Below are 12,049 nucleotides of genomic sequence, written 5' to 3' on the forward strand. Positions count from 1 at the left end.
ACAATCCCTCCAGCTTAATATGTACCAGTGTAACAGAAACAACCCCAAGGGACGCTGGACAACGTGAAAGTGCCAATGTGCATTATCATCACACAATGACTTCATGACTTGAATGCCAACTCTGCTGTGATCCGGCCATCTGATGAACCATCATTGCTTCACTGATGGATTTCTCTCTCACAACGCTTCAGCAAATCCTTGGAATAATCGATTGTGTGTGGTGTCTACCAAGCTGTCCAGGCCTCAAGGTGAAAGTCAGGTCTGACCACTCGCTTGTTTTAAACAATATTCATGGACACTATTCCATTTCACCTTGGAAGAAAAGAAAATGTTCTGGTTCCCAAAGTAATAAAGTAAGAGAGAGTGGAGGAACATTTTAACTCATCTGATCTACCACATCTCAGAAATTCAGGACATTAATTCTTTGTTCATTCTTTCAAGAGGTAATAGTGAACACAGAGAGTGAAGCAAATTTTAAAAAAAGGTTTTCTCGTACAATGAGTGTTTCATACAATAAAAAAACTAATTTGGTGTTTAAATTCACATTGTCTAGCATCTACATACCTGGATGTAAATCTATTCACCTGAAAGCACAGAATCAGCTTTGTGTGCAGTGATCAATTTCAAAGATTGTCTTACCTGTAATGTCTTAATTAATGACCAAAATCCACGGTTTTTATTTTGCTCATTTAACTGTCTGGGTATGTCATGTGTATCCTAGACAGGAAGGGGAGAGAAAAAAAAAACACACAGTTAATGTATAGCTGCAGACAAGCATAAAATGAATTCATTTCCATGAATATCCGCAGGCTAAATAGAGCAGATATATTTTGAAGAATTATCCACTATGTCAGAGGATGCAGATACCAGATCATATTGAAAAACATGACTAGACCAAAACTGATAAGACTCTGGAGGAAAAAAAACCCATCAGCTATGCTTCAGCTGTATTGGATAATAGTGGCTTTTACTACAAAATCCATTTGTATCTACCTTACTAACATAATAATAATCCTAACACTGCGCAGCGCAGACAGTCATAGACCATAAGAGACACACTTCTCCCTCTAAGGCAGTGCTTCTCAAAGTGTGGTCCGGGGACCACCGGTGGTCCGCAAGCTATCCAAAGTGGTTCGCGAGCAGACTTGGTAAAATATAATATAGATGAGTTGGTTGCAATATTGAACCGACTTGTATGTTAATCCAAACAGTTCTGCTACACTGCCTAAGCTACACCAGTTTAAATCATATGAATCCTCTGACATAATAAGCAAGGTGCAAAGTGAGTAGGCCTATTGTGTAATATACTGTTGAAGTAGGTCTACTGTTTTTTTTTTTTTTTTTTTTTTTTTTAGCTAGGTGGTTGGTGAGGGTTTTTTTTATTGGTAAAGTGGTCCTTGGTCTGAAAATGTTTGAGAAACACTGCTCTAAGGGGACAGTCACATTACTGGCTTCTTACAACAAATGTCCATTTTTATCAACAAAATGTTTGGTAGTTAGTAGAGTGAATGGAACACTTGGCCGGAATGATGTGTTTTTTTCCTACTACAGAGCATCCATTTTCAAAGTACCTGCAGATATGCCATTAGGCTATGAACATTCAACAAGAATGAGCATGATTTGATCCAGGCACTGCACCAGTTAAAGGAACCATATGTAAGATTGTGGCCAAAACTGGTACTGGAATCACTTTCAAAATACTGAAGAGCGGTGTATCCCCTCCCCCTCCCCCCTGACTCGAGGTTGCCAACCCGGATGGCGAAACACTACTGACTTTGTGATTAGTAGATAGGTGGAGGGTGGCGCATCAGGCCAAAACACACAACATGACATGACAAAACACAACATCAACATCAGTTGAGGGCTGCAACTTCACTTTTTAAATGACAATATCCTGGCCGGACTACTGTTGTCAGTGATATAAGTATTTGAAATGAACATGATTTCTTAATGTCTAGTGACATATCAGGGCCATTTTATGATTAATTGAAATGTCTTTCTTACATACGGTTCCTTTAACACACTACCCTAAAGGACACTTGGGCTTCTGGGTTTACACAGCATATAACCCATTCTACATGTGAGCATGCAGTCGCAGAGTAATAGCCACTGTGCTGGATATTCTTTCAGGATAAAACATCTTCAAAGATTTTACTTCTATGGCAGATGTTTTGTAGAATTCTGAAGTCAGCTGACATTCTATTCTAATTGGTATCACTCATTTATACCCATTAAAAATATATGCATGCTGTATATCTGAGATTGCATATTCTGGAATCAACAACTACAAGCCAGACTTCCAATGTCGCTATGCCTAGCCAAAGTCAGCAATCACTTCAAATGTTGCTTACAACAGTTTCAACCTAATGCCACACTTAATCTTCTGCCACATTGTGAATGTGAATTTGAGAATTAATATAATGTCATGCATTTAAATGTATCCACATTTCTGTGAAACAACATGATAAGAAACATTTCCAACTGTGATAAGCCTCTTAGGATTTCTATTTACACACAGGTTTGATAAAGGCTGAATGGGCAAAGCCAAGGTGACTGCCATTTTTAACACTCACAGTTCTGATTAAATATATCTTAATCCACCGCATCTGAGCATTGCCTCTTGAGCTGCTTATTCTAATCATAGTATTAGAGTCAACATATTTAAAGGTGCTTCAGTAATAATCTGACACATAGTCTCTGGGTTCAGTAGACATACTGTATCGGCTCTCCACAAAAGAGGAAATCATAATGTTTCAGCTGGACGAAATTACTTTTTTATCTACCTTGGAAAATACATAAGCCATGTAAGTTGCCACAGCCCTAGACTGCTCTGTGATACAATGACTGAGATTTCTAAAACTTGAAAAGCACAGAGCATTATATTTGAGGTGTGCCCAGAAATGGGGCTGTCCCAAACATTGAGGTTGACATACAGTAACACCTTTAGATTACATTCCCGCAGAGCCACTGTGTGAAGAGTAGTGCAAGTACCCCCCTGGGAATGGGCTAGAACGCTTGTAAAGACACCTGCTACACCTTTAAGCCAGTTTAAAGGAATAATATGGTCAGTGGGCTTGCTCCTCTAATTCATAATGGATGTTCAAATAGGAAGTTCAAATACAAGCAAGGACAAGTATTGCGTCTTTCCAAATTAACCTCAAACAAACAGCTTTACAAAGTCTCGACTAATTAGTTATTCATTTGGGTAACATGGTGGCAGTGACTAAGAATGTCCATGGTAGAATTTCCCTAGAGTTCTTGAAATGTGACTGAGAATGAAATGGGAAAGAAACAAACCTGTTTAGAAGATGGTTTATTGTCCAATGTTCTGTCAATCACACACTAGCATACTTGTTCAGCACTCAGTCAGAAATACAACCAGTTTTAATGCTCTCGAATGTTACAATCAACACCTTAGAAATGTTTTATCATGCAACGTAGGTGGACCACTAAAAGTGTCCGACCAAATAAATAAATACATAAAAAACCCGAAAAACAGCTTTTCCTGAAAGACATCAATTTGTCTCTATGCAAATGATGTCAGATAAGAGGACATCCCTCTGTCTTTCATGGTGCGCGTGCCACGGAGCCGGTGCCAGGATGCTGCTGCGGGCAGATAAGGACCTAAGACCGGACCTGAGTGAGCCAGAACGGCAGGCTGACAAGAGGGGCTGCTGGAAAGGGCTGCTGGGTGAAGCTTAGCCCTGGCACTTCCTGTGTACTACCATAATTATCACCAAAGCCGGGGAGCATGATACACGATTTCTAGGAGGAATGACAAAATTCCGTATACAGATTTATGTATTCACACAAGTCAATTGTCAAGTCAAGTCAAGTCCATGACAAGTAGTTATAGTAGATATAGATTTAATTTAGTAATAGTTATTAAACAACATAGACCAGGATTTTCCCTCCATGCACAGTAAGTAGGCTTAGTTAAAAAGGCAAACATAACTAAAAAGTAGAAATTTGTTTGGGATTCGAAACATGACTCTGCAAGGGACCATGCAATATATTTATCTTTTGTGCCTTAGAATTGTGAAATGGCAAGTCATAAGTTTCGGAAGAGAACATAAAGTTAGGAATAGTCACAAACACATTTGCATTTAAATGAGTGGCAGTGTGTGTGGCAAAAAAGCTCTATAGACATACATTTTTCTCAACCCAGTGGCAGCTCTTGAACACAAATCTGAATCTGCTGTCTTCTGCCCATGCTAAAGTGTCTCGAGTCAGATTGACCTCCATCACCACATCACCACCCTTAAAGGATAATTCCGGTATTTAGCACTTTGAGTCCCCTTTCTGGTTTGTTTTGGATGAACTAGAGTGGTGGACACCGACATTTTGACGATGGGTCCTGTCTCGACATTCTGACTCGTTTTGAATCGCCTTTGACTGGCTGCTATGGGCATTGGGCATGCACAAACATGTCCTTAAAACACCCTTAACGTTCATTGCCTTTCGCTTTCTCGCCCTTGCTGAGAACGGATCATTTCTTCTACTGTGGTTGCGGAACAGCTAACTTCGGAGTATATCTCCAACAGCTGGCTTCCACAGCTTACTCTCGCTTCGACTCTAAATCGTTTCCTTTGTCTTACGGAATTGCTAGTTTTTGGTGAGTATCTTCGAACGCAGACCCACTACACCGGTCTGGCGCTAAGTGAACTAGCATCCCTCAACGTGTGTTGCCCACACCCCGGCAACATCACACTGTCTAACACACAACACTGCTTGTGCTAGCGCCCAGCCCCCGGTGCAGCACTCTCCCGACGCGGTTACATCAGGTAAGTACTCGAGTGCTTGAGACCCGCCACACAGGTCTAGCACTAACGCTGCTAGGTGAAGCTGCTGGCGCCCAGCCCCCGGAGCATGTGCAGCTATCACGTTACTAGACTATAACTGCGCTCTCCGTCACCAGCGCAGATTAATAGTAATTCGGTGTATTTTTAAACTCCGTTACGCACAGGACCGGTGCTCAGCCCCCGGCACCAGATAACTCCGTAGTTTCAGACGTTCCTGCATTTAATTACAGACGGAGCTCAACAGCGATTTCCTATAGGCCTACTGCTGATTGGGATTACACTATTTACATACGATTATTATACCTAAGGTTATTCCTCTATTCCTCAAAGTGCTGTGTGCTCATTCCCCAGAACCACACTAAATCTACACTACAGTTAAACAGAAAATGGCTTGGTGTTCTCTGTGCACTGTGCCCATGGGCCTAGAGGATCCACATGATTGCTGCCCTAGTTGCTTGGGCATTGATCACCTCAAGGAAGCTATCTGATCCTTGTGTGCATTGTAGCCAGCTCACTTTGCAACAGTGACAGGCATGCCTAGCAGGGCTGGATGGAAATGAGGACTGCCTCCTTTACTCTCAACCTGTCCATGAGCGTGGAGGTAAATGCACAGCAGTGTCACACACCCTTGTGAGAACAAAAAAGCCCAAACACTCAGACATTCTGACGCGTAGGGTCGACGAACTCACTGAGAGTGTTACACAAATTAAGGACTTACTTCTGAACATGCAGCCACCATATCTGCAGCCCAATTCTCAGAAAAGTGACGATGCCTCTCTACCTGCATCGCAGCCGGACCCTCCTACCTCTCCTCTGAACAGGGAGGTGGATGTAGTTTCTCTTGCGGCCACTGATTCTCTGTTTCCTCTGGACACAGATAAGTTTTCACTTCCAGAGGATCATGGTTTTGATTCTTCTGCAACAGAGAGTGGCAGGGAGTCAGAGGATGAAGCGGAGCTTTAACAGGAGCCATCCGTATGGCTCTGGCGAAGCTCAATGTGGAACCTCTTCCCCAGGCTATGATACAGACGAACCGCCTCTGCCGACTCTCCGCGCGCAGCAATTACCTGTTTGTTCCACACTGTGAGGACTTTATAAAGATGTTTGCTGAGGCTTTGAAGGATGCGAACACTAGCAGGATGGATCGCCCCACTAGACTGTTAGCGTCAATGGCAGAACCGGGCTCTGCAGGCCTGGGCCCTATGCCTCCAGTGGAAGTGGCAGTGGTCTCCTTGGTCGTCTCACCTGACGAGGCTCTTCGCGCTGACCCACGGTGCCCTAGCCCTGAATGTAGGCGTACTGACAACTTAGTGTGCAGAGCCTATAACACACAGGCGACGATTGGACGGGTCCTTAACACTATGGCCCATGTCTTGCGTGCTCTGCAGACAACACTGCAGCCATCCTCAGATGCAGCAGCTTCTGAGTTAGTTGATACAGCACTTCAGGGTGTGGGAGCCCTGGCTAAGCAGTGTGGAAAATCAATGGGGCTGCTACTTCAAGCCCGCAGGCAGATTTGGGTAGCACAGTCCCCTCTTCCAGATGCAGCTAGGAATGTGTTGCGCCAGCTGCCTCTGGCCCCGGGCCAGGTGTTTGGCCCAGCTGCGCAGGAGGCTTTGAACCACCGCAAACTTGCGTCTGAAACTTGCTCTCAGCATGTGAAACCGAGAGTAGTTTTCAAGCGTCCACCGCCGCCACCGCCGCCCCGCCGCCACCACCTACGTTTCGTGGCGCCCCCTCTTACTGCCGACATACATCGACTACCAACCAACAACCATATAGGAGACAGGCGGAGCACAGTTTTGCTCATCGTGGAGGGACCCACGCAGTCCTTTCATAGGACAGACCGGGCTGCTTATGGCCGTCCCCCCAAACCTACACAGCGTGCACAGACACGAGACTGCAGGGTGTTTCACTCCTCAACAACTGGAGTTCTGGGGCTCCATAACAACGAACCCATGGGTCCTCGACACACTTGCAAATGGCTACCGTCTTCAATTTCGCCGCCGGCCCCCTCTGAACTCCGGCATACGCCCCAAACGGGCGTCAAGTCCGGAAACACGCTCCGCATTATACTCAGAGATACAGTCCCTCCTACACAAGGATGCTATCGAGGAAATAGACCCCCAAGAACAACGGGGAATGTTCTCCACCTACTTTATTGTGCCCAAGAAAGACGGTGGTCTTCGACTGATATTAGAACTGCGGCGTCTAAACGCTTACCTCAAACAGCTGCCCTTTCGTATACTGCGCACGTCAGATGTTCTTTATTCAGTGGAACCAGGACACTGGTTCATTACGATAGATCTGAGGGATGCTTACTTCCATATACCCATCGCCCCTCAGCACCATCTCTTCCTTCGTTTTCACTTCGAAGGTCGTTCGTTCCAGTTCAAGGTACTACCTTTCGGTCTATCATTAACCCCACCGGGTATTCACAAAATACATACGCGAGGCCCTGGCACCCTTACACCGCCAAGGCATTCGTATCCTCCCTTACCTGGACGACTGGCTGCTTTGCGCCGGGTCCCCAAATTAGGTCAGTATGAATGCCCGGACGCTACTCCGCCATGTCTCAGCTCTTGGTCTGACGGTGAACTTCGAAAAGAGCAAACTAGATCTCTCCCAGTCTATAGACTTCATAGGTATCCGGTTGGATTCGACCACCGAACGTGCTTGCCTTCCTCAGGAAAGAGTTCGCAATATAATAAGGCTGGTGACGCGTGTCAGGTCAAGCCGGACTGTGCGGTACTGCGTGCTACTACACCTTGCAGGCATGTTGGCTGCCGCAACGCCTGTTGTAACACTGGGGAGGCTACATCTCCGCCCCTTCCAATACTGGCTAAAGACCAGGAGGCTCTCAGCTCAAACACATAAACGGGTGCTAGTGAGCATCACCCCCAAGGGGGCTGCCTCTCTAGACCAGTGGGCGCTGAGGTTTTTTCTCCTCAGGGGGGTTCCGCTGGGGCCACCTCCAGCAAGGAGGGAGGTCATCACCATGGACGCCAGCCAGCACGGCTGGGGCGGGGTTCGGAACCATCAGGGAATACACGGCGTATGGCGGGGCAGGCTTCAGGCCTACCACATCAATTATCTGGAGCTACATGCTGTCAATGCTGAACCGCCTGACCAGACAGATCTGGCTGTGGGCGGATGCACACCTGCTGTCGCTGAGGGCGATTTATGTGCCCGGGAAAAAGAACTGTGTGGCCGATGTCTTGTCCCAGGGCAGGCCCCTCATGGGGGAGTGGCATCTGAATGTTGTTGAATGAAGGTTGTTCAGATGGTCTGGAACACCTATAGGCAAGCAGAGGTAGATCTGTTAGCCACCAGCAACACGACTCACTGTCTGAAGTGGTTCTCACTGCGGGACGAACCAGGGTCCCTGGGACAAGATGCATTAGCCCAACATTGGCCAAATCTGAGGCTGTATGCATTTCCACCGTTTCCGTTGCTTTGGCAGACGCTCCAGCGAATATGGATGACCAACCAGCCAGTACTTCTGGTTGCACCATATCGTGTCCACAGCCCTTGGTTTTACGTTCTCAAAGTGCTCCTGACGGGGCCGCCCAGCCCACTACCAGTCAGGGCAGACTTGTTGACCCAGTTGAATGGCCGTCTGTGGGATCATCAACTGCGCAAACTGAAGCTTTGGGTCTGGCCCTTGGGAGGTCATGCGACGTACTATTCACAAGGGGTCAGGGACACTATTCTAAATGCCTGTGCCCAGTCTACGCGCTTACTGTATAGTAATAGGTGGAGGTACTTTTCAACTTGGTGCGCTGAGCGTAACATTGTACCACAAACATGCTCATTGGCAGACATCTTAAATTTTCTGCAGGGTCTATTGGAGGCTCTGCGTCCACCTTGAGAGGTTATGTGGCAACAATGTCGGCCTACAGGGGCTCAATTGAAGGGTCTACAGTAGGAACGCATAAGATGATAGTGGCCTTCCTGAAAGGTGCAAGGCGTTTGAACCCACCTTGTAAATGTTTTGTTCCTCAGTGGGACCTCAATACTGTGTTGAACAGCTTACTTGTCTTCTCCTATGAACCTTTGGAAGAGGCAGGCGTTAAATGGCTCTCAATGAAAACAGCTTTCCTGCTTGCAGTTGCTTCCGCAAAAAGAGTTAGTGAGTTGCATGCTCTCTCTGTCAGCCCACAGTGTCTGCAGTGGGGGCCAGAGTACTCGCGAGTAACATTGTGGCCGAATCCTGCATTCCTGCCAAAAGTCTTAGGTCCAGATTATGTCAACCGACCTGTTACGATTCCTGTTTTGTGCTCTTTTGACAATGCGCAAAACACAGACCTTTGCCCTGTCAGAGCACTTAGGCGATATGTGGCAGCCACGGGAGCTTGGCGGGCCACTGACCAATTGTTTGTGTGTTTCAGTGACCGATGTAAAGGGGCAGTTTTGTCAAAGGACAGATTAGCTCACTGGATTACAGAGACTATTACTTATGCATACTCTTCTACCGGTCATGATACGCCGGGTCCTGTGAAATGTCATTCCACTCGTTCTGTGTCTACTTCTTGGGCTGCCCTACGGGGTGTCAGCCTACTAGATATTTGTTCTGCGGCGACATGGGCGCCGCCGGTGCATTTTCCAGGTTCTACAGGTTAAATGTTACTTCAGGTTCCCAGTCTTGTGTACAGACAGTATTGAGCACTGTTTCGCCTGTTCAATTGACCTCTGCTGTGGATAACAGCGGGTCAGGTTTGTGAGTGTGCGTGAGCCTTGTCTCCGCCTGTTGACAATAATAACAATAAAAAATAATAAAAAAAATGCATAAAATGTAAAATTACAAAAAAAAAAGTAAATAAAACAAAAAGTACAAAACTGAAGTATTCCTTGTTTTTATTGTTCTTTGCCCTATGCCATGTGAATAGTGACACCGTACATGTGTTTGGGCCCTCGTGACAGCTTGGACATAAGGCTTCCACACAGTCTAAACTACTCTTCTACCGGTCATGATACGCCGGGTCCTGTGAAATGTCATTCCACTCGTTCTGTGTCTACTTCTTGGGCTGCCCTACGGGGTGTCAGCCTACTAGATATTTGTTCTGCCGCGACATGGACGTCGTCATGCACATTTTCCAGGTTCTACAGGTTAAATGTTACTTCAGGTTCCCAGTCTTGTGTGCAGACAGTATTGAGCACTGTTTCGCCTGTTCAATTGACCTCTGCTGTGGATAACAGCGGGTCAGGTTTGTGAGTGTGCGTGAGCCTGTTGACAATAATAACAATAAAAAATAATAAAAAAAATGCATAAAATGTAAAATTACAAAAAAAAAGTAAATAAAACAAAAAGTACAAAACTGAAGTATTCCTTGTTTTTATTGTTCTTTGCCCTATGCCATGTGAATAGTGACACCGTACATGTGTTTGGGCCCTCGTGACAGCTTGGACATAAGGCTTCCACACAGTCTAAACGACGCCATCTGGCGGTCTGGAGACAAGGAAGTAGAACGCTGGTTACGTATGTAACCGTGGTTCTACGACTGGTGGAAGACCGCAGATGTATAGGTCACTTGGGCCTCTGATTCTGGCGAGAAAAACTCCAGGCAATGAATGGCGTGTACACTGCAATATATATAGTTAACGTCACGCCATACGTCACGAGGTGACAACTTTGGTATAAGCTCTCGGTAAGAGATGCGGCTACGTGCAAGGGGTTTCACACAGTCTAAACAACGCCATCTGGCGGTCTTCCACCAGTCGTAGAACCACGGTTACATACGTAACCAGCGTTTTAGGGACATGTTTGTGCATGCCCATAGCCAGCCAGTGAAAGGCAATTCAAAATGAGTCAGAAAATCTCGTTTCTGAGTTGTATCTCCTGGGATACATTGCCCTATTAAAGGAATTATCCGGAGTAAAATGCACTTTAGATCAATTTACGGATGATTGGGAGTACATACGTTGAGTTGACATCAAAATCATGTCATTCGGATGTGTTTTGAGAAAGTTCGATTTTACCGTTTTTAGTCAAAACTCGTTAGCCTTGAAGTGACCAGGGCATGTCATTTCGCCGCTACAAAATGCTATTTTTATCCCTCTTCTACAGTTCCAAACAACATTACACTTCCGTGGTAGTGAGTAGAGGGTCCCTAAAGCCAAACCGAAGTATCCAGAGGTCTTTATGTGGTCGGATAGAGAGTCCAGAATGAATTTCATCAAGCCAGTACCTTTCCGGAAATGTTGCTGCTGCAGCTGGCATCTTTAGGGAAAGTCCGTAGGGAGTCGATTGCATCAACGTCGTTGCCGACATCACGCCACGTGACATTTCAAAATTCCAACCTGTTAGTAAGCTAGGGTTTGCTGTTGCATACAACTTCATTTCAATTTCGAAAGAAATACTGGACTATTTTTTTTTTTTTTTTACGGCGACGAAATTGTGAATTTCCAGAGCGTGTTACTCCACACTCTGCAATCGACTCCTACGGACTTTCCCCCCGGTAAAATCGAACTTTCTCAAAACACATCCGAATGACATGATTTTGATGTCAACTCAACGTATGTACTCCCAATCATCCGTAAATTGATCTAAAGTGCATAATTCCTTTAAGGTATAAAAATAATCAAAATGGTGAACTTTCTCATTTGATACATATAACTGATAAAATCTTGCTTTCCTTGATCATTTATGTCATAAATACTATTTTTAAATGGATTTCATATTATTTTTTTATCAAATTCTACTATATAGTATGGAGATAACATCTCCATCTCATGTTCTGAATTCACGGGCTTTTGCTGTTGACAGGTGCTTAAACTTTTTCTCAGAAGTACACACAAAGTTATTAAATGAGATAACTTGGCAATTTGTCAGTATTTGTGTACATTCATCTGGCTTTTCTTTTTGATTTACCAAAATGGCAGCAAAATAAAGCCTGTACATACTCAAACAGTGTTATGCTATGTGTATAACAAGGGAACTTTGCAGGGAGCCATCCATACCAAGACCTTAACAGTCACAGCCCACTCAGGTTCTGGAAGTAACGATCTAATTCACATTCTCCTTTGAGAACTGGATTATAAGTCATAAAATCGTAACCCTCCAATGTAGACTTAAAACCTATTTTATACAGTCTATGGTTAAAATCAGCTATGGCATGATCAAGCGATTATATATGCTCATATAGAACTTCACAGGTCTATGTGTGGCCATCCAGTGAAAACTGTTTTGCTTACCTTGAAGTGGAAATGGCTTAATGTAAACTGTGGAGTAAGTCATCTGGTCTTAC

The 12,049-nt window shown here is 45.0% G+C and overlaps 1 protein-coding gene across 8 annotated transcripts in view; it reads right to left on the reverse strand.

Annotated features, from left to right (window-relative positions):
- The window catches only part of gulp1a (GULP PTB domain containing engulfment adaptor 1a), a 79,791-nt gene that overhangs the window by 39,519 nt on the left and 28,223 nt on the right, over window positions 1–12,049 (reverse strand). For all 8 annotated transcript variants that reach the window (XR_007193079.1, XR_007193078.1, XM_048238884.1 and 5 more), the window contains exon 2: window positions 640–717. The gene's annotated coding sequence lies outside the window, so the exon portion shown is untranslated. The remainder of the gene's footprint in view (window positions 1–639; window positions 718–12,049) is intronic.

The sequence above is a fragment of the Alosa alosa genome, chromosome 3, assembly GCF_017589495.1.
Source record: "Alosa alosa isolate M-15738 ecotype Scorff River chromosome 3, AALO_Geno_1.1, whole genome shotgun sequence".
Classification (NCBI taxonomy): Eukaryota; Metazoa; Chordata; class Actinopteri; order Clupeiformes; family Clupeidae; genus Alosa; species Alosa alosa.